Here is a 25,134-nt window from a genome sequence, read left to right as displayed (position 1 = left end):
ATGCCTATTTGTACAAAATGAGGAATTGAAGGATCACGTAGGTGAAACAACTTGACCAGGACCTCAGAGCTAATCAGCAGAAGAATGGGGTTTTGAGCCCAGATGCAGGTAACCAACCCCATGCTCTTGACACCATATATTCAGAAATCATGCCTGATGCGAATGATCAAAAATCACAGGAACAGCCAGAGTGGAAACAACCCAAATGTTGATTAACTGACAAATGGATAAATAAATGTGCTATATCCATACAACAAAACGTTATTTGTCAACAATTAGGAATGAGATACTGATATACTCTGTATCATGAATAAACTGAGAATATTAGCCTAAGTGAAAGAAGGCTAGTCATGAACACCCCAAATTGCACAGTTCCATTAGATGCAATGTCCAGAATAGGCAAATCCATATAGACAAAGTAAATTGTTGGTTACACACTGCTCAGGGTTCTAGGAAGTGGGGGGAGTAGTGGGAACAAACTGCTAATGGGTACAGGGTTTCTTTTGGGGGGTGATAAAAATGTTCTAAAATTGTGCCAATTGTTGCACAACTCTGCATATATTAGAAGCCACTGAATTATACACTTTAAATGATAAATTCTATGCCATGTGAATTGTATTTCCATAATGCTGTCACACACACACACACACACACACACACACACACACACACACAAAGAGGTGAAAAGCAACTAAAAGAAGCCTGAGCAATTGCTAAAGGGCACCAAGAGGTGAACAGATAATCCCCAACATCCATATACGAGGTTCGGGTCACTATACAATTCACCACTCAGCAGCACTGGCTCTGCCGTCACTGGAGAATGTGGTGAAGACACAGTTTCATGCAAGAGCAATTGTGACAAACTTCAGAGGGAGTCCTGGTGTCTTGGTTGACCAAAGTGGTTAAAAGGACTTCCTTCAAAGGTTTCTCTCTCCTGAAGGGGCTACACCAGAGCTTTATCATTTTCACTAGCTTGAACTCATCCCGCTTGAGGCCCAAGTGATAGTCAAGCATAATATTTGCCTGGAGGAATCCTGCATTCACTGTAATGACAGCATCTTCTGATCTTACCCTATGCTGATGGATAGTCAGTCACTTTTCATAACCCCAAATCACCATCATTAGTTTTTTTCTCAGGGAAATGCACCAGGAAATTCTCCAATTTCAGAGGCCTTTCATCTCTCCTCACGCCTCTCAAACACTATACTGCCTCTCCCTGCTATTCCTCTCTTCTTCCCATCTTCAAGTTTAATGACTTTCTCTTGGCCTAGAGACGAGAGGAAAGGCACAGATGGTACATTTTGAGAGTTAAATTGGTTTCAAATTTAGGTGTCATTTTCTTCATGAAAGGTAAGTAAAGGATGGAAATAATTTACAATACTCTATGAAACCATTATTTTTAAGTAGAAGGAAACTGTTGGTGAGGGCATTCTGTTTCACATGTTTTAAAACAGGCAGCTGTTCTCATGAATTTTGCTTAAAAATGAAAAGGAAAATTTTTATGAGAAAATGACTTTTTGTTTTAAACAGTAGCAGTATCATGCAATAAACAAATTCAGTCAAGGAGAGAAGGAGGTTAGTATTAGGTCTATACTAATTTCAAAGTCACTACCAACTTTCTGTGTTATTCCCTAGTGCAAGTTTGTACATCTTTATAATGCCTTCAGAATAATTTATCACATAGTAAAGATTTTAAAAAATCATTATCCTTTTGATATAAAAATCCTTGTACTTCAACTTTAATATGTTCTTTCTGAAGAAGTTGCCACGAATATTTTACTCCTCAGAGAAATCAACAGTAGAGTACGAAGCAAGGTTTTAAGATCTTCTACTCCCACTTAAAAAAAAAATTATCAAAGTTTTTTTGTTGCATCTATTTATCACGACACATACTTTCGGGTGCAAAATGTGAAGACCTGTGCAGCCCTAAGACAAAACTGAGGTTGGTGAAATCATTAGAAGGAATGTCCAGACTCTTAAACTAATGGTTTAAAGCTAGCTTAATATTCAGAAGTAGTTCTTGCCCATGGCAAATATATTAGCACGGCCTAAGTAATATAAACAACACCGATTTATATTTCTGTCTTTAGGGTACTTCAAACTGTTCTTTACTCTCCCAAATCAAGGGTGGCAGACATTTCAACTTGGTTTGGCATCCCAAAGAGCATCTTTGTGAAAGCAGTCACAAACCACCCAGATGTCATAGCATTATTCTTTCAGTATCAAGGACACATTATTCTAAGGCAATTTTATTAACCAATGCTAAAAACCATCATACGCACATACATACATGTGCACATAGATATACGCAATCTGTAAACTGAGAAATCTTCTTTGAGGAAAGGAACTAGAACCATAACCAAATCCATTCTCTCTTGTTCCTTGTAAAAGGTTTACCTCAAATCCACCAAAAGCTGCACAATTTGGAGCTTTTAGGCCTTCCTTTGTATTAGCTTTAAGGAAATGTTCCTTTTATGAGGCTCTCAGAAGACTTCAGAGAGAGATCCAAATTAAGTCAAATGATCATTCTGCAGCCCAATCACACTGCATCATTGCATTTTCTGATCATGGTCACCCAAGGGTGGATTAAGCAACAGCGCTGCTTGTCTCAGAGTTCTGATAACTGCTGGCTCAGAAGGAGGTTCTGTAGGCCCTTCATAAGCCATAGAGAAGTTTGTGTTTGAAAAACTCTTCTGTTAGGAGAACAAAAGGCATTAAAAATAGTAATGGCTATTTATTGAGTGTTTAATATATGCTAGGAGCTGCAGAATGTCTTTGGCTTATAGTGGTATTCCATTATGTGCATGCAGAATTCCCTTTTGATGGAGAATAGAGAAGGAGAAAGAGCATATCTATGCTTCAGAGAGAATGTGGGATGGGAGACATGAATTATATGTCAGATGTGGCATTTCTCCCTAATGCTCACCATATGTGTGTCTTGATACACTAAATATATCCATGCTCGATACATGTTTCCATCCTTATGCTCTGTGTATTATTGTAAGCATTAAACCATTATACATACTTATCATCATATAGGGTTGCATGCACAAACCTATGACTTCTCTTCTTTGGAGCCAGTTTAAGGGTTTTCTCAGGGGTGATTGTTTTATATAAGATTATGATGTTACCTCTTAGTTGAAAATAGGACTAAGGAAGATGCAACAACAATATAATGCACTAGCTTATATAATCCTCACAACAACCTCATAGAATAGGTATTTATATTCTCTTGTATTATTTCACCAATGACAAAAGAGAATCTCAGAAAGTTTAAGACATTGTCTGACCACCCAACCTTAAAAGGGAAGAAGTAGGGAATGCCTGGGTGGCTCAGCGGTTTAGTGCCTGCCTTCCCCCCAGGGCATGATCCTGGAGTTTCAGGATCGAGTCCCACGTCGGGCTCCCTGCTTGGAGCCTGCTTATCCCTCTGCCTGTGCCTCTGCCTCTCTCTCTCTCTCTCTCTCTGAGTCTCTCATAAATAAATAAATAAAATTTTAAAAAAGGAAAGGGAAGAAGTGGGATCCAAATCCAAGTCTGTTTGAATCTAAAACCTAAGCTTAACTACTCTTTTTTAAAAAATTGCACTACCAAACTTGTCTTATTTTAGGAGAATTACTAAAAAACTGTAAAAACAGAATGTTTAATGTTCTATTAAAGAAAAAAAAAGAGGGAAGGGCTGCTGACTATGCATTTGCTAGAGTAAAAAGGAGAACAGACTCTCTAGAGTTCATTTATCTCCACCTTAGTTTCTATTCTACCACTAGGGAAATGACAAAGATAAGCTCCAGTTAGAACTGAAAAAGTAAAAACTACCTACAACAAAAATTAATTTGTTAGTGAGTTTATTTTTCTATTTTTGTCTTTATTTAAATTCTTGTATAGAATTTAAATAAAATTTAAATTTTATTTAATAAATAAATTAATAAATTAATTTATTTAAAATTAAATTTTAATTTTTTTAAATTATTTTTTTTTTAATTTAATTTAAACGCCTCTCAAACACTATACTGCCTTGTGATATTATTTTCAGGGGTACAATATAGTAATTGTATATTGTACAATGCAATGTGATATTAGTTTCAGGCGTACAATATAGTGACTCAAGGCTTCCATATATCACCCAGTCCTCATCACAACAAGTGCACTCCTTCATCCTCTCCTATTTCTCCCATCCCCCCACCTGCCTCCCCTCTGGAAACCACCAGTTTGTTCTCTAGAGTTAAGAGTCTATTTCTGGGTTTCTCTCTTTTTTCCCTTTGCTTGCTTGTTTTGTTTCTTAAATTCCAAGTATGAGTGAAATCATATAGTATTTGTCTTTCTCTGACTGATTTATTTCATTTAGTACAGTACTTTCCAGCTCCATCTACCTCATTGCAAATTGCAAAATTTCATTCTTTTTCATGGCTGAGTAATATTCCATTGTGTATATACACCATACCTTCCTTATTCATTCATCTGTCAATGGACATTTGGGCTACTCCTATAATTTGACCAATGTAAATAATACTGCTATAAACATTGGGATGTATGTATCCCTTTGATCTAGTATTTTTTTCACTTTTTTTGAATAAATATCTAGTAGTATGATTTCTAGATCATAGAGTAGTTCTTTTTATAAATTTTTAAGGAACTTCCATACTGTCTTCCAAAGTAGCTGTCTTCCAAAGTAGCTGCAGTTTGTGTTCCTACCAACAGTGCAAGACTGCTCCCCTTTTTCCACATTCTTGTCAACACCTGTTGTTTCTTGTATTATTGATTTTAGCCTGAGTTTTATGCCATTTCTCAAATTCTAGGATGCCAATACTCTGACAGAAAAATTCACATCCACACCTAAAATTGGAAAGTCAGGATATTCTTAGAAAAAAAATAATGATTTAGTTCTAAGTGGGTCATTGAAGCCTATCAACCAAATCTGCTAAAAAAAAAAAAAAAAAAAGGAGGGGGGTGTGCTGGGTGGCTCAGCTGGTTGAGTGTCTTCCTGATCTTGGCTTAGGTCTTGATTTCATGGCCATGAGTTTGAGCCCCATGTTGTGCTCCACGCTGGGCATGGTGCCTACTTAAAATAAAACAAAAACCTGGTATAACTTCTGAGTAACTACTTTAACTATGTAGCTATGGGCAATGGCTTTGATTAAAATTCACTATGATAGCCCAGAGAGGAGTTATAAGTTAAGTGGAGCTTTTAAGTTAAGTATTTTAGCCTTTTATTCTGAATACTTTATACTCTGTCCTTTAAATTTTTTTTTAAAAAACCTTCTTGTTATATAATAATGTTCCAATGCTCTATAATGAGATTCTTACTATCTGTCCATGATTCTGAGTAAACATAAATCCTAGAGCTGTAATCTGAATAATTCCAAACATCAATTCCTCTCCCTAAGTTTCCTTGGATCAAGACCCTCGTAGAACATGATAGTTTTGTCATTAAACATCATTCCTTTAAGTTGAAATCTCCAGGATATACATACCAAGAGACCTACTTAGCTCATCTACAGGTATATGAGGCACAAGAAATGCAAGGTCTTTACATATGTACAGGATATAATGCCTGATTGCTGCTTTCATTTTCTTTATACTCTTCTCTCCATTAGCCATTCCCATCAAGCATCTGCAACTGCCTTACTCCAGAATGTTCCATCAAATGTTATCTATGTCAAATCCAAATCTCCCCATTCTTCATCCTAATTAAACACTTTGCAGCTTATGGCAGAGTTGGCCTTGCTCTTCTTGATTGTCTCTTCTAGGAGGAGAACAGATTCGACCCTCCTCTTTTTGACCCTTTCTCCATCAATTTTACTGGTTCATCTTCATTGGAGTCTCTCCTAAAAGGCAGAATTTCTAAAATCCTATCCTTGGCCCTGGTCATCCTGCATCCCCTGTCCCAGACAGCTTACCAGCCACACCCCCACTCACACCCCTGATACAGCTTCACTTAAGAGTTAAAATTTGAGATAGGGCAATAGTTTCCTTATCTCTATTCCCAGATTCACACTCTGCCTTATTTCCATGAAGACATTTCCAAGTGCCTATTTCATATCCTCATAGAGCAGTCCAAGAAAATCTATCCTCAATATTCTCCAAAACTGAACTTGTCTCCCCAACAGATGTTCTCCTCTTCCTGCCTCTGTGTCTTTTACCGACTTTCTCCCAACCTACTTATCCTAGTTGCTGTCCTTTGAGTCCCTCTTGAATCAGCCCACTTTTGGCCCAGCTCTGCCCACTGTAGTCAGTTGCTGGCCATTGCTAAGGCTGGGGGACTCTACCTTTACACTTCTTCCTTCCCATCACTCTCACTGCCCTAGAGGGGACGGTTATTGACTCAGCTTTCTCATTCCTCTTTCTGGCCTAAGCCCTCCTTCTCCTAATATAGATTTTACATTTAGAGTGGTGTTTCTAAAAAACAAATCTAATCAACTCACTCTTTTGTTAATAACCTCTAGTGGCCCCTACTTGCTTATATGGTGAAGTAAAAGACCTTTTCCATGCAACTCTGTTTTCCAAAAGCTGGCCCACAGTGATCTTTCCAGTCTTCTCTTTGTTCACTTACAATTTCTCTCCCAACCCACTATTCTCTTCTCCATCATGAGGCCATTCGTCATTCCCCAACCATATCAGTGCAGTCATACTTCTGAATTTATAGTTCTAGTGTATTCTCAGCTCAAGATGTCACCTACTCTCTTTCCTGACTGGAATGATCTTCCTCTACCTTCAAAGCCCAGCCCAAATAACTTCTTGGTGAAATCTTTACTCATGTAAAAATATATATTACCGTCTACAATAATATGTATTATCTCCCGATTAGATAGAAAGCGCTGCATTGAGCCCATATCAACATTTTACTCGTTAACTCGTCACCACAAATCCATGGGTAGTAGGTACTTCCATTTTACCAATAAAGAGACTCAGGCTCAGAGAGATGAAGTAATTTTCCATGTCCCAAAGGCAAGCAAGTGGCAGAACTGCACTTTAAAACCCAGACAATCTCATTTCAAAGAAATGTGCTTAATTACTGTGCTAGTCTGCCTCCTGTCACCATTTAGGTTTCTTTCGTTCCTGCTAGGATGTGAATTACTTGGGGGCAGGGATTATGTGAAATTTATCTTTGTATTTCCAGTTCCCAGCATGTAGTAGATATTCAATAAATGTTTGATGACTGGTATTCAGGAGGAGCGGTGCTGCAGTGTTTCACTGTAGCGAAAGGTGCTCAGCACTGCAGACTCGGATTGGGTGTCCTGCATGGTTGATCTCATCCCACATCTCGCTCTGCCCCTCACTCTGCTCATCCTGGCTTACCATTGGCTTTGATCCCTTTCACAGCAACTTTTATAACTCATAAGCTCTGTGAGTCTAGGATGGTCGCATCTCCATATTTACTGGATTAGACTTCTTAATTAATATTTAACTCCCTTTCCTTGAAGAGCAAAATTAAAGCACAAATGAAATCACCTTTTAGAATCCGTTTTTGATATACAAGGCAGACCTCCCATATGTGACAGGTTCCCAGGAAAAGAGGATGACCGCACTAAGTGAAAATGATCTAATCCCCATCACTTTTACTGTGGGAACAACTAAGAACAGGGATTTACATTTCTGTCCAGTGACCTGATAGCCAAGGGTTATGAAGGAAGATCAGAAATCATGTTGAATCACTTGTGTGTGATAAATCTATAAACTTTAAAAAAAGTGTAAATTTATTAAATATGGCAACAAAGAAAACTTTTAAAAACAGTAATATAAGAATAATCACTACACATGGTGTGTTTACCATATGCCAGGCACTTTGCTCTTTGACATACTTCATCTCATTTAACAATTATAAGAATAAGGGAGAGGTACAACTGTTATCCCCATTTTACGGAAAAAGAAACAAGGGTTTCAAGAACTTAGTGGTAGTGTGGCAAGGGCCGATAAAAAACAGAGCCAGGTCTCAGACCCTTGGCTCTCTGACTCCAAGAGTTCTGTACTTAATAGCTATGCTACCCTGGCCCCAACATATCCTAGACTCACAGAGTTTATGATAAAAAGTATTATAAAGAGTGTGTAAGGACAATCTTAGATTGTTCCCATTTATTTTGAATAAGGGGTGACTACATGCCTTCTCCAGCATCACAAGTTGACCATTGCCTTAAATGAGAAATAGATGAAGAATATTTCTTTAGGATCAATAGTGAATCTACACACTATTAAACTATACCTCTCCTAGTCCTTCTAACCCCATCATCAGGGGATAAAAGAAGCTCAAGAGATCCTTATCCTTTAACATCTAAAGCGCTGCCCTCATTGTTCACCTTAAATCCTTTTTAGGTACTTCATCATTGAAAAAAATTCAACCATTTCCCCAAATGTTTCTTTCACATTCTTGCTCCAGTGGAAAACCAACTCTCCCTAAGGACACTATTCCCCCTGGAGTGTGCTCAATTGGTGGTAGTCTTTCCTTCTTTTGCCCTCATACCACCAGGACTGTAGATGTGAAAAAGGGACTTGCTCCTTTTCACCAGTAGATCATGCTCCTCAATGCTCCGAAGATACCCTTAACTTTGAGTCTCTTGCCATCTGATCATAACATACATTATCCCTCATTTGCTGATACCATATCTCAGCTCTGCCATTATTCTCCTTTGTCAGGCAAAATTCAACTTCTGGCTCTCTGTCACTTACCATTGTGGTGGCTATCTCAACACACATGTAGGTGATCTTCTAATACCTTCACTTTTATTTCTTTGAAATGCTTTTGCCACTCTTTTTATCTTCCATCCAGACTCAGCTACTCATGTTCATGGTCTTACCTTTTCATTGTTGGTAACTATAATCCCTCTTCAATGTTAATTTCATGCAAACCCCTTTCTATTCCCCACTGTCTATCTTCTTAGCTAAGGGGTATGAGAGACATATCCTGACCCTATTAGTCTTTTGATACTCACTGGAACCTCCAATCAACTTATTTTCTGACCTTCTCTTACCCCATCATATTTTCCTTCCCATCCTTAGCTTTTGTGGTGAATTGTAATCATTATAATTACTCCTTGTACCCGCTTGCCCCTCTATTGCTTTATGATGTTTGGTGTTGGCTTGGTAAAACTCACAGCCTTAGTTAAATCAAATGCTACCTACTTTGTACCTGCACTTGTTAATAAAATATGGATCAAAACACACACACACACACACACACACACACACACACACCCTGACCATGAAGAGTAGTGAAGACAAGTGTCCCCACTCTGTTAGTAACTTCTTCACACTTTTCTCTTTTACATCTCCCCCTCCAACCCTGTCTTTGATGTCCAGAAGTCATACATCACTGAAAAGATAGAAGCAATCACTGGAGAAATTCCACAGAATTCTATCATGTATCTTCTCATCTACCATAATCTGCTCTCTCTCTTTATAACAGATGAATTTTCCATGCTCTTGCACTTATGAAAGAGATCTTATCCTTTCATCTTTTATCAATAGATCTTTCCTTCTCTAGTGGATCATTCTCTCCAACACACAAATATATAGTTCTCTCTTATTTAAGAAGAAAAAAAAAAAGAACTCTCTTGCCTTTCCTTCTATAAGTTGCAGCAAGACTCATGGAAATTGTTGTCTTTATTGGTGTGTTTCGTTCTTGTCATCCTATTCTATTCTATTCTCTACTAATGTCACCACATTCAGTCTTTCACTACTTTCCACTCCAAAATTTGTTTCACTTCAGTTTCAGTTAATAGAACTTACCATTGCTATTGGCAGAAAATCCATGCCTCTGGTTGTTCAGGGCAAAGAATTAAGGATTTTTTTTTTTTGTAATAAGAACAGATAGCATGAGATCACCTTCTTAACAAATTAAGTGTACAGAACAGTGTCATTAATTTTAAAAACAATGCTGTAAAACAGATCTGAGAATTATTTGTCTTACATAACTGAAACTATATACCCATTGAACAGCAAATCTCCATTTTTCCTGCCCTCAGCCTCTGGCAACCATTATTTTATTTTCCAATACTATGAGTTTTACTATTAATTAACCTCATATAAATGAAATCATGCAATGTTTGTCCTATAATTGACGTATTTCACATAGCATAATGTTTTTGAAGTTCATTCATGTTTTCATATATGGCTGGATTTCTTTATTTTTTATAGCCGAATAATATCCATTGTATGTACATGCCACTTTTTCTTTATTCCTTCATCCATCAATGGATGTTTAGATTATTTCTCCATGTTGACTAAAGTGAATATGCCCAACAAATATGGGGCACAAAGATCTCTTTAAGATCCTGATTTTCATTCTTTTGGGTGAATATCCAAAAGTCTGATTGCCAGATCATATGGAAATACTATTTTTAATTATTTGAGGAAACTTTACACTGTTTTCCATAGAGGTTACACCATTTTCCATTCTCACCAATAGTGCATAAGAGTTCAAATTTCTCCACATCCTTGCCAACACCTTTTATCTTTCATTTTTTTTGTTAACAACCATTCTAACAAGTGTGAGATGATGTCCTATGATGATCTTAATCTGCATTTCCTTGATTATTAGTGACGTTGACCATATTTTCATATGCTTGTTGGCTTGCATAATTTTCTTGATGAAACTGAAAACTTATTCCTCTAAGATCATAAACAAAAAGCAAGAATGCCCACTCTCACCACTTCTCCTTAACATAATACTGGAAATCTTAGCCACAGCAACTAGGCAAGAAAAAGAAATAAAAGGCATTCAATTGGTAAGGAAGAAGTAAAACTATCCATTGGCAAATGATGTAATCTTACATGCAGAAAACTCTAAAAACTACAAAAAAAAAAAAACCTGTTAAAAATAAATGAATTTATTGATGGGCACAAAATAAACATGAAAAAAATCAGTTGTGTTTTTAAATCAACAAACTATCTGAAAGGGAAATTAAGGAAATAATTCCACTTATAATAGCATCAAAAGGAATAAAATACTTAGGAATGAACTTATTAAGTAGGTGAAAGATGCATACACTTAAAACTACAAAATTTTGATGAAAGAAATTAAAGAAGATGCAAATAAATGGCAAGACATTCCAATAATCTGCTAAGGGATAATATAAAGAATGTAAATAACTCCTACAACTCAATAGAAAACAACAACACAACAAGAAGTCAACCAAACAAACAATAAACAAACCAACCCAAACCAGATAACCCAATTACGAAATAGGCAAAGGACTTGGGAGTCATCCTTGACTTCTTTTTTTCATACGCTTCTCAGCCAGTGTATCTGGAAATACTATCTCTACCTTCAAAATATACTGAGAATCAGACCATTTATCACCACATCCATTGGTCCTAGATACCATCATCTTTTGTCTTGGTTAGTGCAATAGCCTCCTAACTGGTCTCCCCAACTTTGCCTTTATCACTCTCTATTCTAAACACAATACCCAGAGTGATATTTTTAAAAGGAAAGTCAGATTATGTCACTCTTATGCTCAAAACTCTACATGGATATCCATTTTCCTCAGAATAAAAGCCACAGTTTAAAATTATCTATGGTGCCCTACATGACCTAGCTCCACCTTTGCCTCTGTCCTCATGTCCTACTATTCTTCCCACTTTGCTTTCTTCTGCAATCACCTTGATTTCCTTGAAGGCACCAGGAATGGTCCTGCATTAAAGTGTTTGAACTAGCTCTTCCATCCACCTGGGATGTCATATTCCCAGAAATCTGCATAATCAATATCCTTTCACAGCTAAATTCTTTGAATTCTTTAAGTTTGTGTTTCTTCAAATGTTAGCTTTTCAAGAAGCCTTTTCTGACATCCTCCAGTCTGTGCATATACAGACTCTCAACTACCTTAAATTCTCACAGTGTTTTTCAGCATTAGTAGAGTTTCTATTCCCTTCCTTCTTTCTCCTTCCTTTCTTTTTCCCTTTCCTTCTCTTTCTCCCATCCTTCCCTTTTTTCCTTTCCTTTTCTGTTCTCCATTTCTCTCTCTCTCTTACTCTCTGTGTGTGTGTGTCTCTCTCTCACCATTTTTATTGTCTATCTCTCCAAGTAAAACTAAAGTTACAAGAGGTAGAAATATTTTTCCAGTTTGTTAATGATAAATCCTAAGCATAATACATGGTAGGTGCTCAATAAATAGTTTTTTAAAGATTTTATTTGTTTATTCATGACAGACACAGAGAGAGAGAGAGGCAGAGACACAGGCAGAGGGAGAAGCAGGCTCCATGCAGGGAGCCCAATGTGGGACTCGATCTGGGGACTCCAGGATCAGGCCCTGGGCCGAAGGCAGGTGCTAAACTGCTGAGCCACGCAGGTGTCCCATCAATAAATATTTTGAATGCACTAAAATTTTATACTTAAATGTTGTTGCTACTCATTACTCAATACATTTAAATTACCCAAGAGACCAGTTTACCACTCATATGGGGAATTCTGTCTCACTGTTTATGTTCTTGATCCACTATCCCTTTTTAAATTAATTTTTTTCTCCGTTTCCTCTGAAATGTACAAGCTCATCCAATTTTACCCTTTTTAATTACAAAACAGCAGTCAGAGAGAAAAGAAACAAACAAACAAAAAAAGACTTTGGGTTGAGAGACTATGCTGCCACACCAACAATGGAACCCCTTTGGAGTCCTAGTGAAAATCACATAAGCGAGAATGAATACAGAACTACTATGTGCAAGTCAGCATGTTTTCAGTTTCTTTTGAATGTTCTTTGTCTTCTATCCAAGTATTAAGAGTTATTCAGTTTGCTCCTGGCCCTCTACTCTTCTCTCTCTGCCCTTCTCCTTGTGTGAATTTATCTACTTCCATATATATATATATATATATATATATATATATATATATATATATATACCACTATTCTGATGTTCATTCTCAAGCCTACGTCTCCAGTTCAGATCTCTCTCCTAGGTTCCATTCTTAACAATTACTTATTTATCCACATTACATTTCTACTTGAATATCTTATGTTACTTACCAATCTCCAAAATGGAACTCTTGGTCCTCTCCAAGGATTCCGTATCTGAACATTTAGGTATCCATTGAATCGTTAAAAGTCAGGAATTCTTGACAGCTCTTATTCATTATCTCCTACATTCAAACTCCTATCAAGTTCTGTATATTTTACCTCTCAAATTAATTTCAAATAATTTACTTCTTTATATTGGCAAAGGCTACACTATTTACCCCAAGTTCCAAAAGAAATAGATAAATGAAATGCTAAGCAGGGTAGGTGTTGACATACAATTAAAGACAGTAGAATGGTCTTGAGTCCAAGTCCAAGAGGACTAGCATCTTAGATAATTCTTTGATGATGAATGAGAATATTATAGACAGGTGGCTTTGGAATAGCAGTCAAAGATAAGGCAAAAGTACAAAGACACAGAGGAGGAAAGAGCGTGCTCTGGAAAAAATATGTAACCCAGTTGGGTTAGAGCTGAAAATATATTTAGAGGAGAAGTGGGAGCAAGGGCTAAAAACATAAAATTGGACTATATTGTGGAGGGTGTGAAACACCAAAAAGGGACAGATTAAGTTGATTTGTATACTTCCTGTCTTCCCAACGTGCCTTTTTGTTCATAGCCATAAATGTGTATCAGCGGAAGTGGCAGACAGCCTGTATTCTCTTAATTGTTGTGCATTTCACTAGGGTCTTTTCCATTCTGAATGTACAAAGGGATGCCCCAGAATACAGAACTTTTTCTACCCTTTTATATCTATAACATCAATTATTAAGCAACACTCTATATTAGTAGAACCATATGCTTATTATAATAGTAATTGCTTCCACATGATTATTTTCAGAAATTTTTCCTTATGTACTGAGATATTTATCTTGCATGCAAAACTACCTATTTTGTAAAAATACCAATAGCTGGGATACCACTGTGTTTATGATTACTATCCTCATTGAATCAAAGGCACCATATAGATGAAGAAAGTTTTAAGAATATTTAATACATCATTTACTCGATTCTATCTCCTCAAGGTGCCTTGCAGATTGTCTTAGCAGATGTGAATTTCCTTTCATCATGTGGAAGGCAATTCTATCCTTGGTTTGTTATAAATTAACAATCTGAAATAAAGTCCTGAATTCTGAACAACAGCTGAAATATTTAATATGGAAAAAAATGTCTTATCCTACAAGAGCTAGTTATTTTTCCTTGGTCTATGCAACCATTTTAAATTCTTTTCTAGTTTTAGTCTGATGTATTAAGTTAATTTCTGAGATCTCCAGGTCAAGACCATGTACATGTTTATGTACATATATGAATTTACATATATATACATATATATGAATGCCACATAAACATATACATGGTGTGTATCTATATATCATTTATATACACACACATACATATATACACACACATATATGTGTGTGTGTGTGAGTATACATACATACATACATAGGAGTATTTCCTATAGGAGTATTCCATCCTGTAGGAAATACATTTAAAAAAAGAGGAAATACATTGCATAATTTTGAGAACATAGCCAAGTGATTTTCAGACCTGTAAATGAACATTTTAAACTATATATAGATAACAAAGTACAATAGGACTTATTCTGGGATTACTTCGGGCTTCATAAAAAGTTAAGGCAAATTAAACAATGAGAACAATCCAACATCTTCTCATCTGAAGAAGAAATATAAATTATCAAATAGACATATAAACAGTTAATAAGCACATAGAGAGTTGCTCAGCCTCACTTATACTCAAATAAATCAAAACCAGAATTAATATATTTTCATTTTCATTAAGAAATAGAAAAAATATTAAGATAGTTTCCAGTGACTCCTGAGCACTAGTATGTGTCCCACATGATTCTCACACAGTGCTGGTGCAAGTATAAACTTTTCTACCAGGAAACTAGATGAAAAGAATTACAATTTTGTATAACTATATATGTCTAAATTTTTCATGAATTTATTGTAAGATTAGAATTAGGAATGTGAACAGGAATTTAGCTATAAGGATTTTATTCATCACACTGTTCTTTACTACTTCTAAAGTAAAAATAAGTTAAATATCCTATAAAAGAAATTTGAAAAAAAAGGTATTATGCTAAAGGAGCCCTATGCATCTGTTGATTTTTGCATAAAATATTTAATGTCATGGAAAAATGTTTATATTTACTGAAAAAATTAAGGTTACATAGGGCATGCAAATCATGATGCCAACTCTATGGAAATATTAATATCATTCACGCATATTTTTTCATACATTTTACATATTTATGTTACATTTTTACACATATGTATATTTGTATATAGTACTTATGTATTACATATTAATATGTTATTTACATAACCATTTAATATATATGTATATATATTTTACTCTGTACATTATAAATATTAGCAATAAAAATTTGGTCTTCAATAATTGCTAGTACTGAAGTGAAAAATTGGTAACTGTTGGAATTTATTTCAGTAGTCCAGATGGCTAGGACTCTTCAAAAAGCAAGGAAAAGGATACCACTTCATATCACATCCTACTAGACCTGGCAAATATATTTATTATTGTTTAATGAGGAAGACTGAAAGTACCAAAGCTTAGTATTCATATTAAAAAGCTAGACAAAAACAACAAAATATACTCTAAAAGTCAAAAATGAGATAATTAAAAATAATGAATTTAATAAAAAAGAAAAAGTGAGAGTGACTAATAAAGACAAGCAGAAAGCTTGAAAGAAAAATAAATATATTCCTGTCAAGTCTGACTTTTAAAAGATCTGAAAGATAAAAATACAAGTTTAGGGATGAGAAGGCAAACATCACTATTATAAGTTACAAGAGAACTTATAATAAAGTGTATAAAAAAATTAAAAAATTTTTAAAAAATAAAGTGTATGAATATATGACTCCAGAAAAAGCAATAAGGGCACAGAAGCAGAAAGAATCTTCAAGAAACTGTTAATGAACTACAACATGCTAACTGTTCCATTATGACCTATTTTCCTTGCATATAACAATATAACAATACTAGATGCTATTAATTTTTTAAAAGATTTTATTTATTTCAGAGACAGGACGAGCAGGGGGAAGGGCAGAGGGAGAGGGGAAGAGACAAGCAGACTCACCTCTGAGCATGGAGCCAGACAAGGAGCTTGATCCTAGGACCCAGAGATCATGACGTTTAACTAACTTAGCCAACCAGGTGTCCCTAGATGCTATCATTTAATCATTTGATAAATGATTAAATGCTGGGTCTAGCTGTTATAATACTCTGTTGTGTGTGTAAGTACCATAGAAGATCATCAGGAATAGTACCTGTACTCCATGAGCTTCAAATTAGATGCTTTTCAAATTTTAGTATTTTAATTATATTCATCATTCATATGGTGGCCAGGGGTTAATTTCTCCTCTCAAAATACCAAAAAGTAGGAACCAGAATCTCTGTAATTCAGAAAGTTCTTATGGCCTCCTACTTGAATTACTATTTCCTTCTCTGATATTACTACTTCTCATTTTGTTACCTTCCTGTCCAAACACCTGTGTGTGTGTACATGTATGCTTTAATTGGATGCTTCCTAAAACACAACAATCTCTGCCTGAACAACCTGCCAGTAATTCTCTCATTTCTTCTTGGTCAGACCTTATTTTCTTAGGATGAAAATCAAACTTCTTGGTCATCTGGTCCCTACACATCTATTGATAAATTTCTGCCACAGTCCAATAAAAAATCACTATGTTCTCATTATTCTGACTAGAATTGGAATTTGATGGAAAGGAATATTCCTGAAAAATCATCATCGTTTTTACATCACTTCTCCATTCTCCAACAACCATACCCATCGTTTTCTCTTCATTTGGAATATGCTTCATCTCATTTCCACTCATATAAACTCTAACCCTCATTTACAACCTAATTAAAACTCCACCTCCTCAAAGCTTCCCCCATTATACCAGTCTGCTGACACATGTAATGTTTATTTTCTTATTTCCCTACTGAGAGTAGATAGAAATTTTTCTCTATAAATGTATAGGGGTGCTTGCTTTCTTCAATAAACAGCAAAGTACATATTTTTATCTATCCATATAAGAAGTGAAAGTTGACACAGAATTGAGAGAAGAAAATAGAAACTGCATAAAAAAAAATAGTAAGGTACGATCCATACAGATAGCTATGAACAATAAGAAAGACAGTCTAACAGGTTACCACAAGATAATGGATTCTCCAAATATTCCAAGGAGAGTCTGTCTGCTTAGACTTAATCTCCTGGGAAATAAAATGTCTAAAACAATATTCACTTAAAATTTTGTCATATGCCTATATCAATATAAAAATTTTGGAGACATAGCCAATGTATACACTTTTGCACTTATACAATCCATCACGTGTGTGCATGTGTGTGTGTGAGTGCACATATGCTAATGTATACAGGATAAGACATACTCAGAAATAGAATTTTAAAGGATAAATGTACAGAAAAGTAAATAGAAATAGAAATTTTAATATTTCCTACACCCTTGTGAACCATGATGCTCAAATCACATTTTGAAAACCCAATCCTGCTAATTTTAACAAGACAGTGAAATGAAAAAAATAAAGAAATTAGCTCACTGATGCAGTAACTGAGCCTAAAGTGTTGAGGGCAGAGATCAGGGTTGAGAAGGGAGGAAGAACATAGAAGAATATATTTTATGTTACAAAGAAATCAGCTCTTCACCAAATCAAACATTATATTTCTGAGAGACTTATACTGGTTGAGAGCTCCCAGGAGGGAAGAGTTTGTATGTGGAAACAAAGAGAAAGTGGGACCTTTTACTTGCATTCTGACTTGACTGGATGGGACAGCATAACTGGAACAGTGGCTTAGGCTTTAACGGGAATGCTCCTTGGTCTAAGATGACCAAAGGAGTTCAAGTCAAAAGAAGGTCAGCACAGGTCTCCCTTGTCTTCCTTCCCCTAAAATTGTACACTACCAAAGGTCTATAGTACTCATTTTGGCACTTTTGTGTATGGCCTTATGTAACCATCTCTCTGGACTTTGATCAGTTTGTATTTCCTGATGTCTATTCTTCTCAGTAATGGCCCTCCTCCCAACTGAAATCCCCTTCATGAACCCAAAACAGACACATACATGCAAAGAGACAAACACAACGGTTTTGTATAATGCTGAGTTTCCACTAGCTTCTCCTTAAATCTTTTCAGAATTAAAAGAGGGATCCTCCAACTGAAAGTGTCATCTCATCTGAGATGACTTAGCTACTTTTCATCAACTCTATATAAAAAGAAACATAGTTTTGTCAGCATCATATGCATGTGTTTTTTAAAAATATACATATTTAACCAATATGTGTTGCCTTCTAAATGCCAATTTTCTTCTTTTTAAAATAATTTCAAAGATCCTTTTGGATCAGTGAATGTGAGATAGTGTATTTCTTGCACAAAATAAAGAAATGCTTCCCAAGCCTCCTCCTGTGCCTAGACTCTGTGTTAGTTCATGTCCCTCTTTTTTATGTTTAGCACAAGCGAGGTATTGCTGTAGTGTCATTAGTTCCTACTCCCCCTCAGGCCAGAGTGAACCTCCAGGAATGGAATACCCAAAGAATGCCAACTCAGATGTTTCAGCCCCTTCCATTAGTAAACATGCTTGTATTTCAATTGCTTTTTCTTCTTCACAAATATCCTTGGGATGTTAAGAGAACTGGGAGGATACTACACTCTGAGCAAGAGCCATCACTGAATAACACTCAGGGATCCTGCTTATCCACTTGTAGAGGAGCATTGCTCAGTGTGTGAAGCACTGTTTTCCAGCTCCCAACTCAGCATTATCCAACATCGCTCCCAGTTTTTCTCCCTTGAGGCACTGGAGGCCTTTGTATATCATTGCATTTTCCTCTTCTAGACCTTGGCTTTATTGTCTTCCACTTCATTGTAACAGACTCCATAAACCCTTAGCCTGATCAAAACTGAACATAATTAGTACAAAGTCATTTTCCTTCTCTTTAAATGGCTTCCCTCTAAAAAGCCCTGGGGTTTTCCTCAATCAGCTGAAATAGCTAAAGTTTTTAAAGTAAGTCTTCCCTCCATCTCTTTCCTAAAAGTCCACCTAGATACTTTTACTTCAGAATAGCTTTAAGTTTATGTGCTGAAATAAAAAAAATTCTGACCATAACGTCTTAATACTGAAAAGATTGGGTTGGCAAATCATTCACTCACCATCCCCTCCCACATACATACAATTACTTTCCTAATCTCCACATTAAATTGATTTTCATTTGATTTAATTTTATCAGAACACCTTAAAATTACTTTAGAAATTTGGTATAGTGAAATTCAGCCCATCTTCCAGATGAGTCAAACTTAAAAAACAAGCAACAGCACTATCTCAAACACACGTAAATTAAGCTACCATTGCTGGTTTCTAGCTTTCTCTCTATTATTTTTATTGTCTCTGGCTTCCTCAAAGTGTGCACATAAGTTGGTAAGTCAAGTGCTACAAAGGAATACGCAGACTTTAAATGAGTGGAGTAGATGGAAGGGAGCTCAGGTGAATCAGGTGACATCAACCCATCTAGCACTCCTGTAGTTACTGTTTCTAACCAAATTCATCCAGTAGAAAAGCTGGACAAGTGTTACTGGATCTTGTATATTTCAAGAGAAGCCAACAATAAAAATTTCTACTTAAAAATGTTGGTTCATAACGCCAATTTTTTTAAACACTGGACTGACCAAATAAAACAACTCATGCACTACAGTTCATAACCTCTATGTTAATGACCATTCTGTGAATTTCCTCCCTCAACCTTTGACACCTTGAACATCCCTCAAACTGAGCTTAGGGACACTGGAAAGACAATTTTCAAGGCACTTCTTTCAGCTAGCACCAAATAATACTCAACATTAAATCAGTAACATTTTTACCTCTAGGTGTAAGTGTATATACATAATATTTACATGTGAGTAATTTCTATCCTACTTACAAATCTATTACTTGAAATTTTCTCCTCCTTACTGTGTTCTAGTTTCAGAATGGGTAAATTAAATGTCTCATTACTTCTTATATGCCTTTGCAACCCCTTTTTTAGTGTCGTCATATTTTATTGTGTGCAGGTTCATCAGGATGCAGTTGTCTGTAGGAAACTCATACCATCAACTTCCTTAGCTTTAACTTGTTTTACTTATGGCTTTGATACTTGATTGCGTCTCTCCCCAAAATTTAAATTTAATTTTATCCTTGACAAACAACAACTAAACTAAAAAGTGACTGAACAATAAGCTAAAAAGTAGAGATTTCCAAGTGAAGAGTCTTCCAATGGTGAAGTGACAAAAACAGTTTGCCTCTCTCCCAGTTACTGCCTTTGCTGCTTAACTGAAGTGAAAGTACAGATATCAGGAGCTCAGCAGCTTAAAACCAAATGATTATCCACCCAGCCCAATGTCTCCCCGAAGGCCTAAAGATTACACATGTAATAATCAGGCTGCCCTTGCCAAAAGTAAGGCTTAGTGCTTCATTTTATTTATTGTATTTATTGAATGGAGCCATTCCTTGATACCCCCTGGGAGCATTAACAAACATGAAAGAAACCACCAAAGGAAAGAAAGAAATATATAAATAACTAAAACCCATGCCACTAAAGTTTATAATCTGGAACAAGCAGTATTGACACTCTTTCAAGTCATCTGTTCTACTTGCAAGCAATGTAAGCATTGCTTCCAATTGCCAAAAACCTGAAACTCCAAAGTCCCATATAGGTCCCTTTACAAAATACCTGTCCTTCCATTTCTTCTTAACGTACCAAACCAACTGACAATGTGATACTCCTAAATTTTGTATCTAATGCTGTTATTATTAGCTGTTTTTTAGCGTGGCGATGATCACATATTTAAGACTCTTGCTAACAAACTTTTTGTAAAATAAGGTGCCACTACAGCCTCTAATATCTGAACTTTTAGGGAATCCGGCGGTTATTAATATCATATTATCCTTTCATTTAGGAATAGATAAGACTGAGAACCTTCTGACAGGTGATTTTTTTCTCACATCTTTTACTTTTCAATCCATGATGACTCATTTCACATTCCTTACAAATATCATTCTTTCAAATTTGCAAGTGTAGGAAAAATGAATCTTAAAAAACACAGTTTGAAATAATTGTCATGATAAAGGATTTAAAGTTTGTTTTGTTTTCTTCGTGTTTTGTTTTGTTTTGTTTTTAAGGAATTGAGACAAGATTTTCTTTCCATGGAAGTTTTTTCCCATGAAGTGTGGCTGGAAAAGAAATCATCCCTGTATTGATATCAAAAGCATAGTTGAGTATTACTTCATGATTTCTGTAGCTTGTTTACTATTCTTATTCCCAACTTTAAAAGCAAAATTATGAGCCCTTGGCTATAATTATCTGGTGCTTATTGTAAGTTTTTATATCTTTTCCAGGCGTCCTCTGTAAACTTTACATATGAGATGATGGGGAAGAAGGAAGGAGTAGAGTGGATCATAAAACAAAATAAATTTAAGAGTATATTAGTGCAATAGAGTGGAGCAGAAATAGAAACCCACTCACAGGTCTTAGATGTGCTTACTTAGAGTGCACTCTAATACCTTTATTCAGGGGCTGTTTTTTGAAGAGAAAGGAAGAAGACTTGAGAAACTCACCTCACATGACAAATTAATGCAATGTGGTTGGTCGCACTAACCTATAGATATTGTCCCTGGTATTAAGGAAATCCTTCCTCCTCTCAGAGTTCAGTCCTTATGCCTCAGTTAACATGTGATGAGTGCCTGGGTGTGTTCAAGATCTCCTGAGGAGGCAGGAATACTGCAGGCCTCAGCCAAGAGGACTCACTATCTAATAGAATCTATGTTCCACAAACACACTTTACACAAATCCATTATGTGCCAAGAGCTAGCTTGTTTTATAAGTGCATTCTGTGAAATGCAATGAAATTAACCAACATTTATATTTCCAACCTCAAAATACATTGTGAGAATTATAAATTTCCCAGCTGATAAGAGATGAAAATGAACATCATTCTTATTTACTTCCGGTGGAAGCAGAGAGGCTAAGGGAAGGTTAATTTTCTTCTTAAACAAAGTCCAGATTTATTTTTCTATAATTTCTGGCTCTATATTCCATAGACAAGCTTCTTTTCTTTTTCTTTTATTTCTTTTTCTTTCTGGATTTCTAATATAATAACTAAAACTAGAATTATGTGAAAAAAAAAAAAACACTCAAAGATATTTTTAAGTCCCCAAGTTGAAGAAATCACCTAAGGGAGTCAAGTGTACATAGACCAGATTTTTTTTACAGTGTGTGCTATTCTGCATTTTTAAGGAGGCAATTAGTTATTCTTGTGTATTAGTGACTGCCCCATTTTCTCCATAACTCAGGTGATACAAAGGGCCTCAGAAAGGATATATTTTAAGTGGGACATTTATTACCCCCAAGAAAGGATGATTCTGATTTAAAGTCATCTAGGAAGCTCTTTCTATAGATGCAGTCAAATTACACAGCCGCAAAAATTTGGCCTAGCTGTTCTCAACTCTCATTGCCATTTCTAACTAAACCATCTTTAACTTAAAGACAGAGCTAAAGAATCTGATAAAACCACTTGAACCTGAGAGTTGTATTTGTTTAAAGCGAGCAAAGCCAGCACTATGTTAATTTGGTTGCCATACACATAGTGACTGTAAGATGCAGAGCTGTGAAGAAAAGAAAAGAAAAAAAAAGACAAATTTATCATGTGTTCAGTGTGATGGGACTTTCAAGTTACTAGTAGGTCACTCCTGTCACAGTGGCATGGAGGCAGAACTGTTGGCAGGCAGAGCCTTTATTACATGAGTCTGACGGGTTGGATACATGTTTCACACTAGAGAAAGAGGACTTGGTTTTTGAGATCTGTCTTCACATTCTAACTTTGCTTAGCAAAACCACAACTGGAATTTTTTAAGGGCAATTTTAAATAAGTGCTGTGAAAATCAAGGTACCCCCAAGATCCTACCATAAAAATGAAATGAAAATACATGGGATACAAAGAAAATATTCATTTTATGAGCACATATCTTTACAATCTAAAATTGAATCGGAGAGCTTCTTTCTAAAAGTATAGATTCTTTAACTTCCTCTTCAAGAGAGGCATACCTAAAAGGTTATTGATTTGGTTCTGAAGGACAGAGTGTTTATTATGGAGGAAGCCATCGCGGGGTACAAGTGTGAGAAATTAATGATGGCTTTGTAAGTGTCCATGCTGTGGTGTGGAACCAGTGGGGGCAACTGTCAATCTATATGATAATACATTCCCAAACTTCATAAAATCAGTGATGTGAAAATGCATTGATTTCTTTGTGAGCTAAACAGAATTTGTCAAAGAGAAAGAGCAAGAAGTTTACTGAAGTTAACACCTCTGCCTGCGCCTCACTTTTTATTTGCTTAAAGGCTTTATGATGTGACATGTAAAATATCTTATATTTATTTTTGGTCCCAAATGAGAATAGAACACGCATTATGTACATCTTCTGAATATGTGAGATACTGAAACATTTAAAAAAGAGAAAAGGAAGTACATTTTATCTGTACATTTTAAAATAACTAGCTATCCCCTAAGCTTGAACTCCGGCGTCCTTACCTCCTTCGGGCTCTGCCAGATGTAGGCACAAAAGAGTCACTCAGTACTTCCAAGTACAGATTTCTTTACACAACTCTGACTGCATTATAACTGAAATTACAGGAAAAAACTGAGACACTAGATTTAAGGGTTTATTTCCTATCCATACACAGGGATTTATATAAACTCCTCAAAGATGCAAATTGCTCAAATATGATGTTTTGAATAATACTAGAAAAAAGAGACTACTCTTGGTTTATGAAATACATCATTAATTACAAAATTCTCCTATCCATAATAGTTCTAAGTAAATTCAAGGCAAGCATTTTTTGCTCCCTTTGCTTCCCTGAAAAACTCTCCTTATCAGCTGAGTTTTTAAGATGTATATAGGTTTAACAAGAAAGGGTGCGGATTCTATCGATTTGCTTCAATTTTGTATAGATGATTCCCACGAGACCAGTGAGAGTACCACCATGGAAGATTTGCCAAAATACCTTGTCTAAAATGTGCCATAAATTCTTGGATTGCAAGTGATTTCATTTATTAGGCAATCAAACTGCCTCCACTTAAATAGTATCTGACACACACAGAGTTGAAAAAGAACATCAGTAAATGGATTTAATGTATGCCTTTATGAAAACTTCTAAAAGTAATTTCCTATCAAATAAGTACCTTAGAGTGTTGAATGTGCCAAGTGTCAGAATTTTGTTAAAATTCAAAAGGAGTCAAGTACAGATTTTTCCTTGAGAGTACACCTTGATTAGCTACATGAACGGAGGCATAAGTAAGACACATCTCCTTGTCCCCACAGTAGAATAAATTATTTCAGAATTAAACACAAATTTAAATGCAACAAAGTGACATCTTTTTGGATATATGCGACTTACCCAGGAAATGATGTATTTTCAACACAGTTTTGAGATTAAATGATATTTAGCTATGCTTTTGCATTCACAACAAGCTGTCCGCCTGCAAATTTCTTTTTCTTTTTTTAAATGCAAGAAAATACTTAAAGCTGCTCTAGTAGAAGTTTATAATATTTTATATAAACATTCTTAACTGATCTGTTTGTAAACATTTTAATGGCAATTCTTTCAGCAAACACACGATATATTCATAACAAACCACATAGCATTTGATGTTTTCTTCATAAATCAGCTGTACCTAATGCAATTTATCTTTTAAAAGATGTTTTTGACTAAACACAATTCTGAGTCGCTAAGAAATCCACAAATAAGCACCTTATCTCTTTAATGACTTGCTTAGGCTTCCCTATATTTACTGCTTAATGATCGGAAGCATTTAATTTTCAAAGTTTCATTAAAACCCATCTACAAAGCTGATGGATAAGCAATAGTGATTTGTGATAGAAGATGTGGGAAGCCATTAACCTACATAGGTACCAAGGAGAAAAGTAAACATAGAAGAGAATACTTTTTTGAAGACAAGTCTCTTCCTATTTGTCATTATTAAACTCCAGAGCATCTGTTCCAGGTTTGATCTTCAATACGGATATGAGGCATTGCCGCCTGGAAATGAAAGTCTAAGATAAGGTAGGATTCTTAAGAGATCTTCATGAAAAAAATACCCCAGGTTGCC

The 25,134-nt window shown here is 35.7% G+C and overlaps 1 protein-coding gene across 14 annotated transcripts in view; it reads right to left on the bottom strand.

The window, feature by feature from the left end:
* TENM2 (teneurin transmembrane protein 2) overlaps window positions 1–25,134 on the bottom strand; it is a 3,550,639-nt gene that overhangs the window by 825,263 nt on the left and 2,700,242 nt on the right. The window lies entirely within an intron of this gene.

The sequence above is a fragment of the Vulpes lagopus genome, chromosome 3 (genome assembly GCF_018345385.1).
Source record: "Vulpes lagopus strain Blue_001 chromosome 3, ASM1834538v1, whole genome shotgun sequence".
Lineage (NCBI taxonomy): Eukaryota > Metazoa > Chordata > Mammalia > Carnivora > Canidae > Vulpes > Vulpes lagopus.
Note: the sequence above shows the minus strand (reverse complement) of the source record. Positions and strands in the feature narration are given on the sequence as shown.